This window comes from Canis aureus, chromosome 15, assembly GCF_053574225.1.
Source record: "Canis aureus isolate CA01 chromosome 15, VMU_Caureus_v.1.0, whole genome shotgun sequence".
NCBI lineage: Eukaryota > Metazoa > Chordata > Mammalia > Carnivora > Canidae > Canis > Canis aureus.
In genome coordinates this window covers 47,590,439-47,614,744 of record NC_135625.1, presented here as the reverse complement: position 1 = coordinate 47,614,744, position 24,306 = coordinate 47,590,439, and the positions used below count along the sequence as shown (strand labels likewise).

General features: G+C 46.7%; 2 long non-coding RNA genes across 3 annotated transcripts in view; one reads left to right on the top strand and one right to left on the bottom strand.

Moving 5' to 3' along the window:
• The window catches only part of LOC144284029 (uncharacterized), an 87,665-nt gene that overhangs the window by 41,116 nt on the left and 22,243 nt on the right, over positions 1-24,306 (bottom strand). Inside the window, exon 2 of one of the 2 annotated variants that reach the window (XR_013352504.1) lies at positions 4,908-4,998. The exons of the other annotated variant lie outside the window; for it this stretch is intronic. This is a non-coding gene — a long non-coding RNA (uncharacterized LOC144284029). The remainder of the gene's footprint in view (positions 1-4,907; positions 4,999-24,306) is intronic. 2 annotated transcript variants of the gene reach the window in all.
• LOC144284670 (uncharacterized) lies at positions 12,375-14,247 on the top strand. Its single transcript, XR_013353107.1, has 2 exons — positions 12,375-12,711; positions 13,068-14,247. It is a non-coding gene; the product is annotated as an uncharacterized LOC144284670 (long non-coding RNA).

Sequence of the window (24,306 nt, the reverse complement as noted above, 5' to 3'; positions counted from 1 at the left end):
CTAACATATAGAATATATGTGTGTGCATAGGTAGCTTATCCTACATACTGCGCCAGAGCAGAATCACCTCTGTTTTACCAAAGGAAAGTCATTGTTAAAATGAAACAGATTGTAATAAGTTTATAATGCCTATGTAACCTCTGGAGCAATCACAGAATAATTTTATTTTTTTATTTTTTTTAAAGATTTTATTTATTTATTCATGATAGACATAGAGAGAGAGAGAGGCAGAGACACAGGCAGAGGGAGAAACAGGCTCCATGCCGGGAGCCCGACACAGGACTCAATCCTGGGACTCCAGTATCACGCTTTGGGCCAAAGGCAGGCGCCAAACCACTGAGCCACCCAGGGATCCCCTAAAAGAAAATCAGACAGGGGATCCCTGGATGGCTTAGCGGTTTAGCCCCTGCCTTCAGCCCAGGGCGTGATCCTGGAGTCCCAGGATCGGGTGCCGGGATCGAGTCCCATGTCGGGGTCCCTGCATGGAGCCTGCTTCTCCCTCTGCCTGTGTATCTACCCTCTGTGTGTGTGTCTCTAATGAATAAATAAATAAAATCTTAAAACAAAAAGAAAATCAGACAAAGAAATATAGGTAAGAAATCAACGGACAAGGTAAAGTGCTCTACATAAATAGCTCTACGTAAATACGTATTCTTTTCAAACACACATGGTACATTTACCAGGACTGACCACAGAGCAGTCTCAATAACTTTAAAAATCATAAGGAGCAGGTTCTCTGACCACAGTGGAATTAGACTTTAAATTAGTAACAGAAAAAAAAAATATTCTGGTAAGTCCTAAAATACAGGGAAAGTATACTAGATACTTATAAATAACCAACAGATCAAAGGACAAATCATAACAGAAATGTAGCTTGAAGAGAATGAAAATGGAAGTATCACACATCAGAATCTGTGAAATGCAGCTAAAGCTGTGCTCAGAGGGAAATTTGCCACCAGCAACTCATCTTAGAGGAGAAGGAAGTCTATACCCAGTGACAGAAAATCCCAGTGGGCAACAGTGAAGCAACAGATACAGATCAGAGAAACCATGAAATAGTTCTTTGAAAAGATCAATAACATTTATACACCTTTAGCTACCGGGATCAAATAATACACATACCTCACTACTGGATGTAGATACCAGAGAAATTGTGGCAATTCCTCATCAAAATAAACATATGCTTCCCACAGGCCCATCAACACAACACCACTTCTAGGAATCTACCCAAGAAAACTAAATGTGCCCACGTGAGAACTTTGATGTGAGGCTCATAACAGCAGTATTCAAAACATCTGTAAATTAGAAAAAAAAATGTGCATCTACTGGTGAACAAACAAAATGTAGTGTTTCCACACAAGGAAACATTGCTCAGCAGTTAAAATGAATAAACCACTCATATAAGCAGTAAAAAGAGAGAAGCTCAAAACCATCTTCTTCCTGCAAGAAGCCAGGCACAAAAGGCAACACATCATATGATTCTGTTTACTTGAAATTGCAGGAAAGGCAGGACTCTGTACAGCTCAGTGGGTGGTGGGTACTGGGGTCAGGGGAGGAATTGACTCCAAAGGGGCAAGAAGGGATTGGGGGGCGGTGATAAAAGTATTCTAAAATTTTGTTGTGGTGGTAGTTGCATGACTTTACGCTTCTCAAAAATCAGCAAACGGTATGCTTTGAGGGAGTTGTCATTTATGTAGATTACACACCAGTAGATAAAACTGTAGTGTGTTTGTGTGTATATAACATAGAGAACGCGCGCATGTGTGTGCACACGCAAGCACGAGCCCTGGTTACTCGGCCCAGCACACCTATGCTAACAGAGGCACTCCCCCCGGCGCCACCTGATCTTTGCAGCCTGTTGGGCTGTTGCTGCCTTTCCCATGCCTACTCCTTGTAATCATACACCCCTTATTGTTTTCAGCCCCAAACCATTTGCCCCTCTTGACCCAGGGTCTTAAAACCCTATTCCACTATCTCTAGACATTCAAATCCCAGTAACGTGTGGAAACCCAACTCATTCTTCTTTTTGCATGTTCCCTTCTGATGCTGTTCACCCTCCTTCCCACCTCGACTCTCCAGCCTTCCTTCCCACGCTGGAAGCAATGCTTCCCTCCTCAGAGCTCTAGCCACCTCTCATGCCTTCTTTCTCGGTCATTGGTGTAATCTCTCGGATTTCCCACATGGAGGGGCTGCTGTACTTATTACTGCCACATTCCAAAACATTAACACAGGTTTGCACTCGATATAGCCAGTTGTTGAGTGAATCTTGATTTTGTCACCTATGTTCCCTCCCAAATCTCTTGTCAGCTATTGACCGATCTCATTTCTTCTATCAGTTCCCAGCCTTCCCTCAGCAAGCTTCCTCCTAGCCATTAGACCCCTAATGGCCGCTTCCATTCCTGAGACACCTCTGGCCATTGGTCTGTCTCTGGCCCTCTCCCCCAATGCGGCCCAGCACTGTGGACTTTCCCAATGCTCAGCCTGCTCCCCGTCTCCCTGTAAACTCACTCACTCACAGCTCACAAACACCTCCCCGAGGATGGATTTCAGATCTGTGCTTAAACCCATCCATCCTGCAGCCAGCAATCTCCACCCTCTTCCTACTTGGCTTCTACCACCATTTACCTGGAATGACCAGAGCTGTGCATGTCATCATCCCCCCAAGCCAGCTCCACCGGCCCTTTACTCACTGAATTTCAAAAACATATTCTTACAGTGTATTCTCTGACCCCGATTATAGCTGCAAAGATAGGTCAGGCTCATCTTAGTCACTTTATTCATATCTCAATATGATTAAGATGGTACTTCACACAGTACTTTACACACCGTAAGCACTCAACAATATTTTTGAAATAAAATACCTTATGTTCATCCCTCCAGCCAGTGACTCTGTGATGTGCCCCTTGGAGAGCCATCCCTCTGGTGTGTCTCACACCTGAATTACAGCCACGGGTTATCGTACACATGCTGGTGTCCTTTAGAAACCCCCCTCTCATTTAAACCATTAATTCAAGAGCCGAACTTTGCATCAATCTTCTGAGCCTGAAAAGCCTCTCCTTTAACCGAAGATGTGGCCCACTTGTCCGACGTGGACCAGGGGCTTTTCCAGGTCTCTCCAGCACCCCCTCCTTGTTGTAATATCCAGCAACCTGTAATATCCAGCAACCTGCTCCTGTAATATCCAGCAACCTGCTCCCTTATTCTCTGAATCATTCTCATCCTTCACAATCCGGACCAATACCTCCCTCCATTGGGAAGGAGCCAACCACTCCAGGTCCAGAGCATTTATTGTCTCTACTGTTCTCACATATTTTAATATTTCAGATGCAAGGATTTTCTTCTTCTAACAAGATTATAAATTCTTTGACGTGGAGAGCAGTACTTTATTTGCAACCCTTACAACTCCCAGCAGAGTGTCAAGACAAAATAGGTAAGACCTACCACATCCAATTAAGTGATCATGTGGCCTCACAAGACAAGAATGTTGATGAACACATTGGAGAACAGAGTGCACTTCCCAAATCTCTCCACTTTGTCCCTTTCATATAAGTTTTACTTGGGATGCCAGATATTTTCCCAGAATTAACATTTTTTGTTTCTGTCATATTGGCTTTCCCAAGAAAGTTCTCAGGGTATAAGTTTTGTTTATTTAATAATTTAGAGGGGGGGAAACTTACATAAATGCTTGAGACAGTTTCAAAAAACTGAAAGATGAGTTTGTTTGATCCCTTCAAACCACCTCTGTGCTATAAAGAGCCTTATAATAATTAAATCCCATGCTCCCCTCAAAGACCACCAAGCACAATGTGAAAAATGGCCATGAGCAGCGGGCATCAGTTTAGGGTCTTTGAGTCGCCCCAGAGGAGCCCTTCATCTACCAGAGCAGCAGGGTCATCAGCCACATCAGATAACAAAGTGATCAAGGGAGACTCAAAAATACAAAAGAATCAAGCAGGGGTAACCCAAATGTATTCTCTTACATCTGAGATTCATGTCCAGCAGATCACTCCAGAGGAGATATTTACTCCTCACGGCCTGGTGAATGTACAGTCTCATGGCTACAGTCACAAACCCAGGGGATGGGATTTTGTAGGCTGGCTTGCACCCTAGCTTCTGCATCTCCTAGCTGTGCAACCTCAGGGAGCTCCTCACTCTGTCTGGGCCTTCATTTCCTTCTAAGGAATGGACATACTAATAATACTTATATGTTATGATACACACATCGCTGTACTTGATAAATACCGCCTACTAATGATGTGCTCACTGTTGTTTATGCAGACATTACCACATGCTTCTCTCACTCCATTCCACAGGTGTGCTCACTCTCACCCAGCCTCATGAAGTGCCAGGCACCTGTCTCAACTGGACAGGTCCAACCTTACTTTTTCCACTCAGATTCTGGTGCCCAGACCAGAAAAAGCTAGATGAGCACAACCCCACAGAGAACATTGTTTGAACAAGTCTTGTTTCTTAGCATTGGTTTGCTACACCTAACAGTAAGCCACATGGAGTCACAACAACCAAACTCTGAATCCTTGCCTTTGTCTGTATGATTGATTTTCTTTTTTAAATTAACACATTTGGTTTATAATTCCATTCAGCATTACCTTAGGGTAGACTCTCAATACCACCATCAACATCACTACACAGTCTAAACTACACAATCCTCCTTTTAAAATGTTCCTACTTAGGGGATCCCTGGGTGGCTCAGCGGTTTTGCGCCTGCCTTTGGCCCAGGGCGCGATCCTGGAGTCCCGGGATCGAGTCCCACGTCTGGCTCCCAGCATGGAGCCTGCTTCTCCCTCCTCCTGTGTCTCTGCCTCTCTCTCTCTCTCTCACTATGTCTATCATAAATAAATAAATAAATCTTTTAAAAAAATAAAATAAAATAAAATGTTCCTACTTACTAACTTGCTTTTTCTTGCAAATCTATGCCCACTCACAAGCCTTGAGAACCAGGACGTGAACTTGTCTTCTCCATCTTCACGAGGGATGAATCTGAGTGAAAGGAAAGTGACCATTTAAGTGGAAGGGGTATAATCCATAGTGCTCCATAAACCAAGCCTGTTCTCTCTCTCAAAGGGAAGACCCCAGATGCTCTGAAAGCCTCATCTCCTTTGAAGTATAGCACGTTGTAAGAAAATTGTAAACATATTTATGGTGAACATTTCCCCGTCTAGCATCTTGCCCGCCCCCACTCTATTCACACCTGCCTCCTCTGGCATCTAGACGAGCACTTAGGCAAGAGGGCTAGACACCCTTCCCGACCCCAATCCGAGCAGAGACTGGGTGTGCGAGCTGTGCCAAGCAGCTGAGAGCATTCTGATAGATCTGTGTATGGTGAAGATGGGGGCCGTGTCCAGCCCCATGGTCCTGCATGTAGCTGCTGAGTCGGGCCCTGCATGGTGGCCACTTTGTAGCTACATCTCAGAACCCCAGGCTCCCCAGGTCTCTGCCTCCTTTCCAAGTCTGGTTTTCAACATTCAAACTTGGGGCCTCCCCATATCTCTCCAATAAATCCCCTTCTTTTTTATCTTAAACAGTTATAATATCTACTGTCGTCAACTAACAACTTTGACAGATACAATGGCTGGAGGCCGAGTATTTGTTGTTATGAACCATCCAACATCTGCTCCCACACCAGGCCCCACTCCTCCTCCCCATCAGAGCAGTTTGCCACGGAGGGTACACGCCATGAGCCTGACAAGATCCCCTTCCCCATTCCCCCTCTCTGCTGGGGGGAGTCACCGTCTCCGGTCTCGGAAGATGACGGGCTAGGGAGATAACCCATGTGGCTGGGGCTCTTAGCCCAGGATTACATCCATTTTGTGTCCTAGAGATACTGAGAAGCAAAAGCAGACATTTTCTATGGCTCTCCTACCCTCCCACTCTTCTTCCCCTCCCCTACCACCATCACCTCAGTCAAGGACACTCAGCCCTCTAGTTCCTGGTCCACATTGAGCCCACTGCAGTCCATCCCCACTGGCCCTGCCCTGGAGAGCAGAGTGCTTGCAAAGGAGAACCCAGAGCAGTACGGTGATCGTGGCTGAGTTACTAATCCTCAGGACCCCCAGGATAGAGAAGCAGAAATGTCAAATAAGTCCCGAGGGGATTGCAGCAAGCAGGCCAGTGGTGTGCCAGCTGCAGCAGCTACACAGAAAACCCCGGGCGAGAGCCTCAGGAGAGGAGATGACCTGCGAGTTGTGGTCAGGACAAAGCACTGGGCAAGGCCAACTTAGGAACTAACTGGGTAACAGTTCAGATCCTTCTGACGTGTCCTCTGTTCCCATTCCATAGTCTGCAGTGGAGGCCTCAAGAAGAAACCAAGTCCAAGCAGAACAAGCCCAGCTAGAAACCACCCTCGAGTTCCCTGTGTCCAGCCTTTTTCCCTTTGACTCTGCCCCCAAAACAGATGTAATGAGCTCAGATCCATGCTCAAAACTCTGTGCTCACATCCTCAGACATTTCTGGAGGAGATACAAGTGGTTCAGCTGCTGTGGGGAGAAATTTAGCCATTTCTCAAAGAGCTAAACATAGAACCATCCGAAGACCCAGCAACCCCACTCCTGGGTATGTTCTCAGAAGAACTGAGACAGGAGCTCAAACAAAGTCCCCACATGCCCATGATCACAGCAGCACTACTCACAACAGCCAAAGGGTGGAAATGACCCAAATGTCTACCAGTCGATGAACGTCTACACGAAACATGGTTCATCCACACAATGAAAGTTTACTCAGCCATGACAAGGAACAAAAGTACAGACACCTGCTATAACACAGACCAGTCTTGAGAACAGAATGCTGAGTGAAGGAAGCCAGACACAAAGGTCACATATTGAATGTACGATCCCCCTTATATGACTTATCTGGAATGAGTAGACCCAGAGACAGAAAGAAGATTGGTGTTGAAAACGTTTTAGAACCAAAAGAGGCAGTGGTTGCACAATACTGTGAATACACTAAGTGCCACTGAAGTATGTGCTTTAAAATGGGTACTTCCGTGCAAGGTGAGTTTCACCTCAATATGGGGAAGTAACATTCCCGTTATACAGAGGAGCAAAGAAAAAGTGAGCTTTCTTTCTAGGGCCAAATTCAGGTTTGAGTCCAGAGGCCTCTCCTAACCTCTGCTTAGAGCATCCCAAGCCTCCGGTTGGCAGTGGGGTAGGTAGTGAGCCTGGAGGAGCTCACTGTACCCCCGCAAACTGTGCAGGTGGCAATCCCATCTGAGTCTAGAAAACACAGGCCGGGCAGCAGGCCTAGAGGCCACAGGAGGTCAGCCTGGAAGTCACTTGGTTTGGGGATAGAGATTGGTTAGGACCTGGATGTTAATGACACGGGACAATCTTCTTTGTTTCCTATTTATGGTGATAACTTCCATAGGCGCCATCACAAAGGGAAGATGGGGTTTCTATACATTTCTCCTGTGTAGCTTCCACCTTAAATGCAAGATTTGCCTGTTTTTTTCTCCCTCCCTTTCTCATTTGTGCTTTGAATTATTTGAAATTTGTGCCATTGTGTTAACACATTTTTCCTCTGATGCCTTCATAGACCCATTAGTTTTCCAGTGTGGGGCAGAAGTATTTTTAGCCTCCTAATGCTATTGATTTAATTACTTTTAATTTGATGATCTGTACTTGACATTTTTTTATGTTCAAAACTAAAGTCTTCATTATGTTTGCTCTAAAAAAAAATTGTACCAGAATTTTCTTTGATTATTACTCAAATGGTGTCACTGAAGAAAAAACAGATGTCAGATATGAAGCAACTAAGTATCAAATAGATCATAATACACATGGAGGAAAATGCAAAGCTATGACAGCTACTACAATTCTGTCTTTAAATAAACTTATTCTTTTCCATCCTAGTCAAAAATAAAAATGTCAATCTAATAGCAGAAATATATCAGCAGTGTTTATTATCTGCCAAACGATAGGGTTATAAATAAAAGCACTTCTGTGCCCTTGTAAAGTACGTTGACACCAGTAAATCATTATTCTGAGAAGCAGAATTTCATTCCCTGTGTGGTTAAGTGTCCTCTCCCTTCGTGGACTCTCTCTCTCCCTGGGCCTAGGTCTCCTAAATTTGTGCCTACCGCATCAATGTCCAACAACATACCTTACCCTTTACACAGCACTAACCTGCAAAGACGTCAACCACCATGAAGAAATTTTATGTTCTCTCGAACTCTAGAAATAAAGGTGGAAGTCCACGCTAAACCCGATACTTCCAGAAAGACTTTCAAATAAAAACCTAAAAAATCTTTCCTAGGAGGAATAAATGCTGCAAGGGGCAAAAAAACTACAAACTGAGAGAAATTAATAAATATGCAAAATATGTTTTAAGAAAGAAAACTGCACCAAACCTCTCCAGAATTTATTAAACTTTGAGAGAGTTCAAACAAAGAGGATGGCTTACTTCTTGCAATTTTATTTGTAGAAAGGTAGAATTTCCAAGAAACAAGAGCCAGTCTGTGTATCGGTTTGCTTTTTCTTTTTTTCTTTTTTTTTTTTTTATGATAGTCACACAGAGAGAGAGAGAGAGAGGCAGAGACATAGGAGGAGGGAGAAGCAGCGTTTCCTCGTTTCCTCGTCTGCAATAGGCGGTTGACATATTAATAAAATTGAAGCGAATGAATAACAGTGTTTCGAACACTATAGGGCAGGTGGCAAACAGTCTTGTTAGTAATTTGCTTCTTCTTTACAATTTCAAAGGCGTGATCTCATCTGACCTTCAGATGACACCAGCAAGGTTCATAAACACCTCGAGGTATCCCCTCAACAGCAGTGTCTCAGCGTCCCTTCGGTGGCCCAGGCTACACACAGGTGCACACTCGTTTCCTCGGCCTCCAAGGAGTTCACGCCCCAGGGGGAAAGATGGAGGTGTGAACAAATCATGACCAGAATAACACGGAAGATGCAAAAAAAAGGCTTTTCCCAGGTGAGGAAAAGAGGCCCTCAGTGACAGGGTGGCTTTTGAGGGTTCTTTTCAAGGATAGCACTCATCTTTATTTTTTTTTAATTTTTTTTTATTGGTGATCAATTTACCAACATACAGAATAACCCCCAGTGCCCTTCACCCAATCACTCCCACCCCCCGCCCTCCTCCCCTTCTACCACCCCTAGTTCGTTTCCCAGAGTTAGCAGTCTTTACCTTATGTCTCCCTTTCTGATATTTCCCACACATTTCTTCTCCCTTCCCTTATATTCCCTTTCACTATTATTTATATTCCCTACATGAATGAGAACATATAATGTTTGTCCTTCTCCGACTGACTTACTTCACTCAGCATAATACCCTCCAGCACTCATCTTTAAACACAGGGGCAAGTGCATGGCCAACACACGAGGTACACTTGCCACGAGTAGTTTTAAATTCTGCCTTGCATGGTGATGTGCACAAGCCAGGGCCCTCCCGGGGCTGCGTGGCTGCCAGGCTCGGCAGGCAGAAGCAGGTGCAGCCCCACAGTGGCTGTCGCCAGGACGTGCTCCTGGAGTCCGGCAGCCCAGAGTTCTGCAGACGACACACTTGACCACACCGAGAAACAGCCCAGTGCACCTGGGCAGACCTCTCCTGGGCGCACCCCCAACCCTGTGCCGGGAGCTAGAATGTCCAATCACAGCTCAAGCCATCCTCCCCCACAAATCCAAACCCCAGTGCCAAAATGAGTGGAACCCAATTTGAGCACTTTTATTTCTTCTATTCCCAGAAAACTCTGGCCACTTGTACTTTCCTGCTTTCTGTGGAGCTAATACTAGGTAATTTTAGGACTTGATTATATAGTTTCGTGCACTCTTCATTAGCTAGATCATTTATATTTGTCCTGCTTTAATTTAATCATGCACCATCACCGGCATCTTATAAAATCCTCAGGTAGCACCTGGCACAGGCTCCGCAGTTACTCGGGCCTAATTAGCTCGAGCAAATCTGATGGAAGAGCAGAGAGAAATGAGAAAGACACAAATATGATGGAAGAGAAGACGGGAAACATGCTTCCTCCTCAAAAACGGAGAAACAAAGAAAGCCTGCCCCTGCCCCCGAGAGACCCTGCACCCAAGATGAGTGCTTGCCACACCGCCCAGTGCAGGCCAGACCCCAAGCCCCCGCTCTCAGCACCGCTCCGCCGGGTCACCCACCATCAGGCTCCCTGCAGCATTACCAGCAGGATTCCTTCAAGTACAAAGAGCCAGTGACCTATTTTCTGAAATTAAACAAAAGCAGAAGCAAAGCAAGGGAGGGTGGCTCATGGGGCCGCTGGGGAGGCAGGAGGCCCCGAGATGCAGCATGTTGCCGCCACCACAGGGCTTGGGGAGGAAAACAGACCAAACCCACGATCGTCTGTGGGAGTGACATCAGAGGCCAAAGTGATGGCTGAACTATGCTGCTTCCAAAGACAAGACCCAGGGATTCTCTGTTGATTCTCCAGGTAAATCTGCACGGAAATTCCAGGAACACCGCCCCACCACCTGTGACTCTGCATTTTCAGCAGGTGAAGACAGAACTGAGGCAGAACCAGAAGCTACAGAAAGAGGGAGGACGTGTAGGAAACAGTTCCCTGGACACACTGACTGCCCTAATGACACCATTGGCTTGAAGGCAACCCAACACCTGTGATAGAAAACATCCTGACTTGCACAGCCCATCAATTAAGGAACAAGTTATTTTCTTCTAAAAGCAACACCTTTCGCTTCTTTTCATTACTGAGCTCCTCCATGCGACCGAGCACTTGCTGCGCATGTCACCAGCTGTGTGACAGCAGCAGAGAGCAAGTGTTAGCAGCATACAGTGTCCCCGCATCGCAAACTACCAACCACAAGCATCAGGGAGGATGCCGAGCCACATGACAGTCCCACGTTGCCGTGGTGAGCCAGTGAATGAATGAATGAATGAACGAATGAATGAATGAATGAATGAGTGGGTGGGTGGGAGGATGAATGAATGAGGTGGCACGGCCGAGGAAAGTTGCACCAAGAAATGGGCGCTTGAAATGAGAAAGCCTAAATAGAGCCTGGATCTGTGAAGGAGCACCGGGTGTGCGATCCCGCAGGCAAGATGCCAAGGGGAAAGATCATGGGGCAAGGGCAATTTCGGCTAGGACCAGGGAAGGCAGGGAAAGTGACTCGCAGCAGGAGCTCTGAGCACTGAAACCAAGGTTCGAGGCAGAAATCCAAGGATTCAGGTAAGTGTATTAGCTAGCTGCACTTGCCATAACAAAACACCACAAACTACGTAACATCTCTCAGCGTGGAGGCCATGAGTGAGATCAGGGTCCACCAGGTTGGCTCCTTCTGAAGCTATAAGTGGGGACCCACTCCAGGGCACTCCCCCTGGCCTGCGATGACCCCCTCACTGCCACCTGCTGTCCCCTGCTGTCCTCCTGCATGTCTGACTCGATGTCAGGGTTCCCCTTTCTGTAAGGACACCAGGCATACTGGATTAGGGCCACCCAGATCCTCACCTTAACCTGATGACAGCCGCAATGACCACTTCCAAACAAGGTTGTGAGGATGAGGACTTGAACACATGAATCTGGGGTGGCAGAGGTCACAATTCAACCCATGATAGTAAAGCTGTACCCTAACTTCCACAGATCCTACATCTGGAATGAGACCTGTGCACAGGGAAAGACAGAACCTTGTAGTATTTTGAGGGGTCCACACAGCGTTCTTCATCAAATGCTTCTTGGTTCATTTTTCTTGGCTAAAATATGAAGTTACTTTTTATTCACCTTTATTAAGGCTGGGATGTCACTGATCTCTCCCTATGGAAAACAGCAGAACTTCATTAGGTGAACATCTCAGTTAAATATGGAGGAAGGGGAGGAAGGGATGGAGTCACTAGGTGGCAGGCATGGAGGAGGGCAGGTGATGTGATGAGCAATGGGTGTTATATGCAACTGATGAACCACTAAATTCTACCCCTGAAACTAATAATACACTGTGTATTAACTAAATTGAAATTAAATAAAAAATTAAAGTATATATATATATATATTTTATTTTGGTGGTCTCCATTTTTATTAAAAAGAGGCAATCCTCTGCTCAACAAAGTTATGGTATATATTGCATTTGCTTCCTTTTGTGTTTCTGTAATAGATAAGGTTTCTAAGGTGAAAATGCATTACTGCTTTATTCTTCTTTTTGTTTTGACCCCCTCCATCTGTTTCTCCCACCACCACCCCCACCTCTGGCAACCACCAGCGTGTTCCGTCTGCGAGCTTGGTTGTTTGTTTGCTGGTTTGTTTTTAGATTCCGCATATAAGAGAGATCAGATGAGGTAGTATTTGTCTTTCTCTGACTTATGTCACTGAGCTTAATGTCCCTGAGGCCCATCTATGTTGTCACAAATGGCAAGATTCCATTCCCTTTTACAGCTGAGTATTTTTCTGCTGTGCCTGTGTGAGTGGTCAGCAATGTCTTTATCTACCAGGCACCAGTAAACACTTTAGTTGTTTCCATAGTTTATTATGAATAATTTTGTTATAAACGTGTAGGTGCAGACATCTTTTCAAGTTAGTGTTTTTGTTTTCTTTGAATACATAGCCAAAAGTGGGAGTGCTGAGTCAAATGCTAGGTCTAGTCTTAAAATTTTGAGGACCCTCCATCCTGTTCTCCACAGTGGCTGCACCAGTTTGCATTCCCACCAACAGAGCACGACGGGTCCCTCTTCTCTGCTTCCTTGCCAATGCCTGTTAACAATTTCTGATCCTAACAGGTATGAGGGGATATTTCATCGCAGCTTTGACTTGTATTTCCTTGATAATTAATGATGTTGAGCATCTTTTCATGTGTCCATTGGCCATCTGTGTGGCTTCTTTGAAAAAAATGTCTATTCAGATCCTATGCCCACTTTTTAATTGGGCTGTTTGGTTTTTGCTATTGAGAGTATGTGTTTGTTCTAGATTTTGGATATTAACCATTTATCAGGTATAGGATTGTAAATATCTTCTCCCATTCAGTAGGCTGCCTTTTAATTCCATGGATGGTACCCTTTGCTGTGCAGAAGCTTTGTTATTTGATGTAGTTCCACTCATTTATCTTTCCTTTTGTTGCCCTTGCTTTTTGTTACAGATTTTAAAAATCACCACCAAGACCAACGTCGAGGAGCTTACCACCTATATATTCTTCTACGAGTATTATGGTTTGGGGTCTTACATTCAAGTCTTTAATCCATTTTGAGTTATTTTTGTGTACCGTATAAGATAGTGGTCCAGTGTCACTGTTCTGCATGTGGCTGTCCACTTTTGCCAGCATTTTTCGAAGAGATTGTCCTTTCCTCATTATACATTCCTGACTCCTTTGCTGTAATTAATTGGCTATACACACACACACACACACACACACACACACACAGTTTTATTCCTGGGCTCATTGGTCTGTGTCCCTTTTTATGCCAATACCATACTATTTTAATTACTAGAGCTTTGTAATACAGTTTGAAATCAGGAAGCATGACACCTACAGCTTTGTTCTTTCTCAAGATGGCTTTGGCTTTTCAGGGTCTTTTGTGGTTCCACACAAATTTTAGGACTGTCTGTTCTATTCCTGCGAAGAATGCCTTTGGAATATTTATAGGGATTGCACTGAATCTACAGATTGTTTGGGTGGTGTGGACATTTTAATATCTAAGTTTGTAACAAGAACTAACATTTACCAAGGACCACATGCCAAACATTAAAAGCTTCACATGCCCTTCTTATGGGGCCTCTTAGCAACATTATTAGAGAGGTCCTTTCATGCTCTCCCTTTTTCATTCAGGCAAAAGGAGGTTTGGCTCACTCACCCACTTAGTGGCTGAGTGAGGACTCTGTCCCCATGGGCCAGACTGTCCAGCCTCTATGGCAACCTCACGGACAAAACAAAATTTGCTTTCAGAATCATGACCCAGACAAACTGCAAGATTCTCAGTCACACAAAAAGACTGAAGCTCGTTCACTGGGTATTGCTTTCCTGTAACACAAATAACAGCAGAGTTCATACCTTTAACAAGGACTTTCAAAGATTACCAGCAGATGGTTGAAAGGGGAACATTCTCCGTGTTCAAGATAAACAAGGTTTTATAGCAACCCACTTCCCAGTCACAGACTCCAAGACTAGGCTTCCTTATAACCTATGCCAGGTTCCCCCTCTTTACATTTGTGCAAATTTGTATAATTTTCATCTCCATTAGGCTCTGGTGGCCCATAAACTTTTAAAGATGATTAAGGTTCCTAGTTAAATCTTAACATTAAACCCTATGCCTCCAATTAAAGGAAGTTATTCATAACTGAATTCGTTGCTTTCTCTCCCCCTTGAAATTCTGACTCCTAAGAACAAAATAGGTATTATTGTAGTTATTACCCATTGTTACCCTAAATGGCCATGTATCAGGCTTTACAAGTGGATTTTCTTTTTTTCCTTTTTTCAAGTTTTTATTTAAATTCCAGTTAGTTAACACACAGTGCAATATTAGTTTCAGGGAGACGATGTAATGATTCATCATTTATACACAACACCTGGTGCTCAGCAAGACCAGCGCCCTCCTTCATCCCTGTCACCTGTTTCCCTCATCCCCTCACCCCCAACCCGCCCCCATCTCCTCCACTAGTCCTCAATTTGTTCTCTAGAATTAAGAGTCTGTTTTAGGGTTTGGTCCTGTTTTACCTCCCTACGTTAATCTGTTTTGTTTCTTAAATTCCACATATGAGTGAGATCATGTTGTATTTACAAGTGGATTTTCAATTCACAGGCAAAGTTTACTGGAGCTAATTTTGTGGTCCCAAGGTCACCTCCTTCATGGAATGAATATTAATAATCCCATTTCTCTATCATACTAGCTTCAAAATTCTATTTTATTTTATGAGGTTTGATTTAGAGGGCCTGATAGTACATATACTTTTGCAAAATCTAAACAATAAATCGAAGGATGGTATGACTCCACTTTCTAGAAATACAGCTTACCTCGAGGTCATAGTGAACAGTAGTACTGAGGATGTTCAGGTGTGAGGGAATCAGAACGGCCTCAGCACAGAGACTTAGGACAAATGTTAGCCTTGTATTATACCTAAAAATAGACTTTTCAAAGGGACTTGAGGGATTATATAGTCCAATATTTTCTAAAGTGAGGGACTTGAGGGATTATATAGTCCAATATTTTCTAAAGTTTTGTGAGACATTAGGTTTACAGAAAGTTAAAGTATATCCTACAAACTCAAAAGGGGAAGAGGATCGAAATATAGCAGGAAAGATTAGGAAAAAATGAGACCCTGGAGAGAGACAAGGAAAAACAGATTGAAAAGCATGAAAGAGAAAAGTTGAGTAAATTTCGAAATTGGATATTTAGACCCATTGGTTGAGTTTTAATTTTTCCCATTTGGATAATAAACATTTCTCAACTTCTATCACTACTATTTGGACACTGACTATGTAACATTCAAGAACACTCTTTCCTTCCATGGAAGTAGCTTAGCACCTTTAATTCCCAGAGTTCAAAATTTTGATGTCTATAAAATATATCTTATTGAATAATAAAAAAGAGGGGGGAGAGGATCAACAAACAAATAATTTCAGGATACTCTGAGTTTAACCACATTAAGCAGGTTTCTTTAATGCAGAGTAGTCACAGTATTCTTCAATTCAGAGCAATTCACTGTGATTCTCCAAGAGGGAGAGAAAATGTTCATTGTTTCCCAAATTTATTTGACAATGAGACTCCTTTTTCACAGAGCATTTTACAGGCTCAAGGCACTCAAAAAAAGGTTAGGAGCTGTTCGTCCAATCGAATCCCTCTCTACTGAGGTGAAGACACGGGGAGCAGGGACAGCATGGGTCCCTGGACTAGAACCCTCCCGCTTCCCCGTCTAGTCCTCGGGGAGCAGCCCGCGTGCCCCTCCGTGTAGACATCTGTACCTCACCGTGCATCTTGCGCACAGAGCTGTCCTCGTCTAAGGAGGCTCTGTGCGTGGTGTCTTTGCGCTCACACCACCTCCTGGCCTCGTGTCTCTTTCCCAGGCCAACACGTGGACTGTCACACACAGCCAAGGAACAAAAACAACTGACATTCACTGAGCCCCGAGCACGTGTCAGGTGCCACACTAAACACGTCTGTGAGAGAGGGGCTGCCACTAGCCCCCCTCTTCCAAATGAGGAAACGGCCTTCAGATGGTGCAAGGTCGGTAAGAAATCAGCAGATCCAAGCCCAGCCCAAGCACTTCATCACCACGCACCAGTGAGAGTGTCTCTCAGGTTAAGTACTCAGTAGATGTTGATGACGACGGGTATGAGAGACACGGGATGAGAACATCAGAAAAAGGTGTTACAAACAAGGAGAAGGCATTGGCAAGGTTTGGGGCGTTCACTCTCCAGTGTTGGTGCACTACAGGGCTGAGCTAATCATTAAAAGACCTTGGTTTTGTCCTGAGTCTTGCATTTCTACCTGGCCGGGCTTCTCTCCTTCTGAAATCACTCCACAAAGACTGCAGTCCCCTGTCCTTAATGCCTCTGGTTTTTAGCTAAGGTCAAATTCTTCAAGGAGGTAGAGGACACTAAATATTTCCCAGAAGAATGGTGACAAGGGAAGCCAGGGGCTTTATGCCATGAATTTTATCATTAAAAACCCTCTGTTTTTCTTTTAAGTGCTAAATTAATCAAAATTATAAAATTGGCATTCCTCCTCATTCTTCACTTACTATTCAAAGATGAAGAAGAAGGTTTTCTCATTTATTGAGCAATAATTATGATCTGTGACTACCATAGATTCAGAGCATTATGGTGGCTTTCTGTGCTACCCTGGACATAAAGTGTCCACGGTACTGGGCCGAGCCTCTGGGGGGCTAACACTTTAACATGCAGATATCAGACACCCAGGGCATTTTTAAAATACCTTATTCAAGATGTGCCAGATTTCTTAAGGCCAATTCACATTTCTGAGTGTGGGGTGAAGCTGGAGAGAACCCTGTGGCTGGAGGGATGAAAAGCAATACCGGAGAGACTCTGGAAGGATGAGCCGGGACCATTCTTTCACCTGGATGGAGCGCTGAGATGCCCTGTGCTCCCCGAGAACCAGTGGCTCACTGAGAGTAATAGCTGTGCCACCATCCCACGAGCTCTCATCTGCGATGCAGGATTTTTTCATTGCCTTCATTTTCATGCCCTTCTTAAGCTGGAGATCATTTTTGTTATGTTTTTTTTTTTAGATTTTATTTATTTATTCATGAAAGACACAGAGAGAGAGGCAGAGACACAGGCAGAGGGAGAAGCAGGCTCCCCACGGGGAGCCTGATATGGGACTCGATCCCAGGATCATGCCCTGAGCCACCCAGGCACCCTGGAGACCATTTTCTTAAGGTGATGCAGGCTTCCCATCTTGAAAGCCCCCCCAAACACAAAAGCTTCTCTTAAACACATATCCACTGGATGACAACTAATGTAGAAAGTTCCACTCACTTTGTCTCTGAGAAATCTCATTTCTCCATAAAAGTGATCCCTGAAATTAATATTGCGCTTTCAGCTTTCAGAGGGACTCCACATCCATTTTGCCTCATCTCACAATATTCCCATAAGATAGTAAGTGTGGGCACCAGAACCACCATTTTGCAAGTAAAAGAGAAGTATGACCCTGTCACTGCTGGAGATGAAAATGAAGTGACCCACCAACCTGAGGGCACAGCAGCGACATGAGGACACAGCCTGAGCGTTCCGTGGTAATTGTTAATTTTGCTCGATGTGATCACAGCTTTGTGTTTACTTAAGAAAATATCCTTGTTCTGAAAGAGTATGTGCTAAAGCTTTGCAGTATGAAGCACCCTGATGTCTAGAACATCTATAATTTACTTTAAAAGGACTCAGCAAAAGTGGCAACGTGTCAACGATTACCGAAAGCAGTAGGTGATGCCTATGTACGCATGTCCATTATCCTGTTGTTTTTCATGTTTAAAATTCTTTGTGATAAATAAGAGAAAAAAAATAAAGTCATCCATAGTGCCTGGCATGTATCCTACAGGTATCTATGGATAAATTACAGAAGTAGATCTCAAGATCTAGTGCAGTTAACAGTGTTTGTTGGAACAGCAAGAAGGAAAACATGTGGCCTAAATTCCTGTACTATTAACACACTGCCAAGAAATCAGGATCAATTCTGCTTGAGTCCAGAGAGAAAAACACAGAATCTCTTTGCGTGGACAAGCTCTCCACTGTGTCAGCCTCTGCCTTGAGGAAGCGACAAATTCAAACCAAAGGCATGCCCTTGACAGTGACATTTCGGAGAGCCCTCAGAAGGCAAGCCAAGGCAAACAGTGCCGTCCATGAGAAGAGCCACTGGCCAGCCTTGCCCCTGGCCATAGCCGCTGGCTCCTCTTCCTGTTCCATATGTTTAATTTTGACCTTAGACCTGCCCACGGCCTCCACTTGTTTCTGCTCAACTTGCAAGCCCTTCACTGCCAGGCTCCCTCGATGACACTGCCTCCTCCTGGCTAAGGAGCTCATCTGGGGCGTTTTAAGCCAGGCCCCCCAGCCCCTCATTACTGGTCTCGTATCTCCTCCCAGCTCACACCAGCTCCTGGCCTCATGCCTCCCTCCTGGCCTTGCATCTCTCTCCCAACTCACACTAGCACCTAGCCTCGCACCTCCCTCCTGGCCTCCTGTCTGCCTCCTGGCTCACACCAGGTGCCAGCCTGTGCGTGCGTTGTGGGGCAGGTGTTGTGAGCAGCCACATTGTGAGCAGGTTCTCCACCACTGCACTCAGCTGGGCTGATCTGGGGAAAGGAACTTGAAACGTTAGTGTTAGAAGTATTCTGCGTACTTGCGACATAGGGACAGAAAGAGCCCCGCCATCCTTCTGCTTCATGAATTCAAGTGAAGGACACATGGATAAACCTAAATACACTTTTATTCTTCGAGTAGTAATTTAGGATGGTAATCACGGATGATGTACGGTGGACACCCATCCCGGGAGGGCCAGGGTGCCAGGCCCAACAGTAGATGGCTCACCCTGCCGGTGCTCAGGTAGCGTGGGGCCAGTGCCAACGACAGCCCAAACCACTGAAGCCGAGTTTCTCAGGCTCCGGCTGGGCTGTGTCCTCTGAGGCCTCAGTCCACGGCTCCTGGGCGGCCACCTGCTGCCTCCTCGTAGCCACCCATCATCTCCTGTTCATTTTACAAGGACATCAGTCAGAGGGCACCAAGGGTGCGTCCCAGGATGTTGCTTTAACTCACTCCTCTCTTTGAAGGCCCCATCTCCACATGTAGTACATTCTGAGGGCTGGGGGTTAGGGCTTCAATAACGTGGGGAAGTTGCCTTTACCTTCACTCTGAGACGTGAACAGAGACACAGAGAAGCTTTGCGTTCCAGAGATGAAGGCCGCACTACAGCCCCAGGTACCAGGCACTCATCATCAGAGCGACAGGTCGGGTGTGGCCATGGACGCCTGTGTACAGGAGCCTGGGAGGATTCAGGAGTGGTAGGGGCCAGGCCCTACAGCAGCCACGGGTGAGAAGAGAAGTGCAGGAAGCAGTGGGCACAGGCGGCAGGTGATCACCTCCAGGAGGCATGGACAGCCACTACGGGGAGCGGCCAGGAGTCTGTCGCCCCCTGCATCCCCCTCCCTGTGCGGCCCTCTCCACCAGCCTCCTGATCTCCAAACAGCTTGTCCTCAGCTCCAGTCCCTCCCAAGTGTGGGCAACACTGGACACCATCCATGTTCTGAAAGCTAAGACACCAGGAAGCAAGAGGAGCAGAACATTTGGCAGGAGGGTGGCCATCCCCACACACGTCCAGCTGGGACAGAAGGGCCGACGGACCCCAGACATCAGGGCCTGGGTGACCCTATTGCCATGGGCACCCGTAGGGTCCTCTCCATAGATGCTCTTGCTGCTTTACCGTTGCACGGAAATGACTCCCCCACCTCCCACTACAAGCAGGTCACAGGAGATACCCTTCTCCTCAACCACTGAGGTTCACCAGAGAGCTAAGGACCTCTCGGTTCTTCCCAAGTAAACTACAACTTTAATCTTCATTGCTCGTCACGTTCAGCTCCTAGGTTAAAAACACATGCAGGTGGGCCTGGCCCTGCACCCTCACCCCTGTCCTCTCACCGCGCCCCATGCTCCCTGCACTGCTCTGTGCCCAGGGCCGCCCCAGAGGAAGTGCAAGTGGACCCTGCAACCTCTGGCCTCTGGTGCGTCCTCTGGGAGGCTCAGGCAGGCTACAGGTGGCGGAGGGCCAAACCCCCTAGGCTCAGGGGGTGCTCCTCCAGCTCCTGGGACCCTGCAGACAGCCACTCCTGCCCCGGCCCTGGCTCACCAACGCCTGCCAGCTCTCTGGGTGCAGCAACGCCCCAGGTTGTCTCCTGAGTTCGCCCCACACTGTAAGGAGACCCTCCTCGCAGGCTCTGCATCTGCCTATGTTTCTGCCAAAACCCTCACTGGCAACACGTCAATAAAGGGAAATAGGAAGAGATTTAAGCAAACAGTGTGTCCCAACCAACAGGCCATGTTCTCGTTACAGCCTAATAAGACAGAGTTTCAACATTTAAAACTTTGGCAAAGAGGACACCTGCACCCCGATGTTTCTAGCAGCAATGTCCACAATAGCCAAACTGTGGAAGGAGCCTCGGTGTCCATCGAAAGATGAATGGATAAAGAAGATGTGGTCTATGTATACAATGGAATATTACTCAGCCATTAGAAACGACAGATACCCACCATGTGCTTCAACGTGGATGGACCTGGAGGGTATTATGCTGAGTGAAGTAAGTCAATCGAAGAAGGACAAACAGTATATGTTCTCATTCATTTGGGGAATATAAATAATAGTGAAAGGGAATATAAGGGAAGGGAGAAGAAATGTGTGGGAAATATCAGAAAGGAAGACAGAACATAGAGACTCCTAACTCTGGGAGGCGAACTAGGGGTGATGGAAGGGGAGGAGGGCAGGGGGTGGGGGTGACTGGGTGACGGGCACTGGGGGGGCACTTGACGGGATGAGCACTGGGTGTTACTCTGTATGTTGGCAAATTGAACTCCAATAAAAAGAAATTTAAAAAATAAAAAATAAAAATAAAACTTTGGCAAAAAACACCACAAGCCTTATCAACTTGAAGGGAATAAAAAGGTCCACGCAGCACCGTAGCATCTTCCCTGGCCCATGTCAAACACCTCGAGTGACATGCCCTTCGCAGTGGCACCTCCTGCAGAGAGAGGGGTCGTAGAGTGTTGGCTCATGAGGCCTGCCTGCCCTATGCCCGCCCCGGGGAAGGTAAAGCCCCCACAAGCCTGCTCCTCCACCCCTCCAAACCCAACATCCATCCAACCACCTTTCTCTACAAGCAGCTCAGAGACCAGGAGTCAGTTGTGATTTGATAAAAACAGGAAAAAATGTATTTTTTTGAAAATCAAACCTGGAAAGAAGCCGCTGCTTCTAGGCTAGAAATAATCCCCCGGGGGTTAAAACAACACAAAACAACAAAACCTATCTCCTGCAGGTTGTCCAGTCAGAAAAGAGACGTGTGTTCAGCCACAGGTCTCCGTTGCAGGCCTTCCGGGGACTCTCTCCGAATCTCGGAGGACCCGACACGACCTCGATGCTGCAAATGCTCTGAAGCCACTTCGGGGATGACACGCTCTCCACGCCGCCCCTGGTGCTGAGGGTTTTCTGACTTCCTTGCCTCACCCACTGAGGCGCTCAGGGCCGGACTGGCCTGGCGCTAAAACCTCCGCAGCGAAACACAACAGCCCCCACCAGACCCAGCTTGGAAGCTGCTCCCCTGCACGAAGAACTCCTGGTGAGCAGAGCGCACCGCACCCGCAGCCTCGCCGCACCCCTGCACCCCACCGCCTCCCCGCGCCCCGCAGCATCGCCACACCTTGGAGGCTCGTCGCACCCCTGCACCCCGGAGCCCCCAGCTTCGCCACACCCTGCAGCCTCGCCATACCCCTGCACTCCGCGGTCTCGCTGCACCCCGGAGCCACGCTGCACCCCTGTACCCTGGAGTCTCGCCACACGCCTGCACCCCGCGGCCTCGCTGCATCCCGGAGGCTTGCCACACCCCACAGCCTTGCCTCACCCGGAGGCTCACCGGACCCTTGCACCCCGCGGCCTCACCGCACCCTGGAGCCTATAGCTGCCCTTCGCCCGCAGGCTCGCCTCTTTCTTTCTTCCTTTTTTTTTTTTTCTTTTTTTAAGACTTTATGCATGAGAGACAGGCAGAGACACAGGGAGAGGGAGAAGCAGGCCTCATGCAGGGAGCCGGATGCGGGACTCGATCCCAGGACCCTGGGATCACGCCCTGAGTCGAAGGCAAGCACGCTTAGCCGCTGAGCCTCACCTCTTTTTCTTTTTTTCTTTTAATAAATTAATTTTTTATTGGTGTTCAATTTACCAACATACAGAATAACACCTAGTGCTCATCCCGTCAAGTGTCCCTCTCAGTGCCCATCACCCATTAATCCCCACCCCCCACCCCCGCCCTCCTCCCCTTCCCCTAGTTCATTTCCCAGAGTTAGGAGTCTCTCATGTCCTGTCTCCCTTTCTGATATTTCCCACACATTTCTTCTCCCTTCCCTTATATTCCCTTTCACTATTATTTATATTCCCCAAATGAATGAGAACATATAATGTTTGTCCTTCTCCGATTGACTTACTTCACTCAGCATAATACCCTCCAGTTCCATTCACGTTGACGCAAATGACGGGTATTTGTCATTCCTAATGGCTGAGGAATATTCCATTGTATACATAAACCACATCTTCTTTATCCATTCATCCTTCGATGGACACCGAGGCTCCTTCCACAGTTTGGCTATTGTGGACATTGCTGCTAGAAACATCGGGGTGCAGGTGTCCGGCGTTTCATTGCATCTGAATCTTTGGGGTAAATCCCCAACAGTGCAATTGCTGGGTCGTAGGGCAGGTCTATTTTTAACTCTTTGAGGAACCTCCACACAGTTTTCCAGAGTGGCTGCACCAGTTCACATTCCCACCAACAGGGCAAGAGGGTTCCCTTTTCTCCGCATCCTCTCCAACATTTGTGGTTTCCTGCCTTGTTAATGTTCCCCATTCTCACTGGTGTGAGGTGGTATCTCATTGTGGTTTTGATGTGTATTTTCCTGGTGGCAAGTGATGCACAGCATTTTCTCATGTGCATGTTGGCCATGTCTACGTCTTCCTCTGTGAGATTTTTCTTCATGTCTTTTGCCCATTTCATGATTGGATTGTTTGTTTCTTTGGTGTTGAGTTGAATAAGTTCTTTATAGATCTTGGAAACTAGCTCTTTATCTGATAGGTTGTTTGCAAATATCTTCTCCCATTCTGTAGGTTGTTTCTTAACCGGGTTTCCTTTTGAGGCTTGAGGTGCGGAACATGCGACAAGACAGCATCACCTACTGGAGAGAGTGCGGGCAAAGACGCCAGGACACTCAGGATGTCCCTTGTCTCCTCACCTCTTGGTTTCTCCAGCTGAGGAGCCTCACGCAGCAGAGTCACCGCATCCACTCCCTACATGTGCAGAGCTGGTGCAGTCACTTCGGGGGCTCCTAACTGTGCAAAGGAGAGTTCAAGGTGGAGTTGGTCAAGTCTGGAAAGTTCTCCTGTGCCACGTACTCACCACGTCAAGCAGCTTGAGGCTTCCTCTGAGCTTCAGCTGGAGGGACAGGGTGCGCAACAGCACCGTGGGGTTCGAAACCAGGGGCTGGTGTCACCTTCCCTCTGTCCACCACGGTCCCCTTAATCAGGGCCCTTCCTCCCCGGCTGCCTGTTTTGTTCTGTTTTCTTGCATTTCAGTAGAAAATTATGGGAAACTCCATATTCTATTCATATTCTAGCGCTAGAATTCTGAGGGCTCTGGAAGGAAGTCCGGCAGGCCTCTGAGTCCTCCAGGACATTCTTCGGCCTACCCCCTGCCCCCAGTGCAGATGCCATTTGTCCTGCCTCCCTGGGGGCAAGTCCTCTCTGAAGACACTATTCTGGCCCTGCCCAGATGTTAAAAGGCAACAATTAGACGGAGCCAAAAAGGTGGGCAAACACTTGTAACTTACTGGGGTAGAAGCAAAAAGTAAAGATGTTCTAGCCTGTCGGTGGCTTATAAACAACAGAAACATTTTTCACAGTTCCGGAGGCTTAGGCCCAAGGTGGGGGCACTGGCAGGTGGTGAGGGTCACTTGTGCATAATGGCATCTTCTTGCAGGGTCCTTCGTTGGTGGTGGGGTCAGGCAGAACTCTGGGGGTCCTTTCAGAAGAGCATTGATCCCATTCATAAAGCTCCACCCCCACGACCTAATCACCTCCCCAGGGCCCCACCTCCCAAGGCAATTGCCTTGGGGATGGGACTGAAACACA